Source organism: Pollicipes pollicipes, unplaced genomic scaffold, assembly GCF_011947565.3.
Source record: "Pollicipes pollicipes isolate AB1234 unplaced genomic scaffold, Ppol_2.1 Scaffold_4219;HRSCAF=4965_pilon_pilon_pilon, whole genome shotgun sequence".
Lineage (NCBI taxonomy): Eukaryota > Metazoa > Arthropoda > Thecostraca > Pollicipedomorpha > Pollicipedidae > Pollicipes > Pollicipes pollicipes.
In genome coordinates, this window is record NW_023596448.1 from 33,142,167 (window position 1) to 33,142,367 (window position 201).

Genomic DNA, 201 nt, shown 5'->3' on the forward strand with positions numbered 1-201 from the left:
CTGGCAATCACACCGGGGGCCGGGTCAGTGAGCCCCACCCAGGGGCGCTGAGCGCTAGCGCACCCCCCCCCCCCCCCACCCCAGCCACCGGTCAGCGCGCCGAACGCGTGGCGTCGGGCCGCCTACTGCGCGCTGACGTGCTGGCGACGTGACGTGGTGCGGTTGACAGTTGGAGGTCAGTCACCGGCCACCGCGACTCCA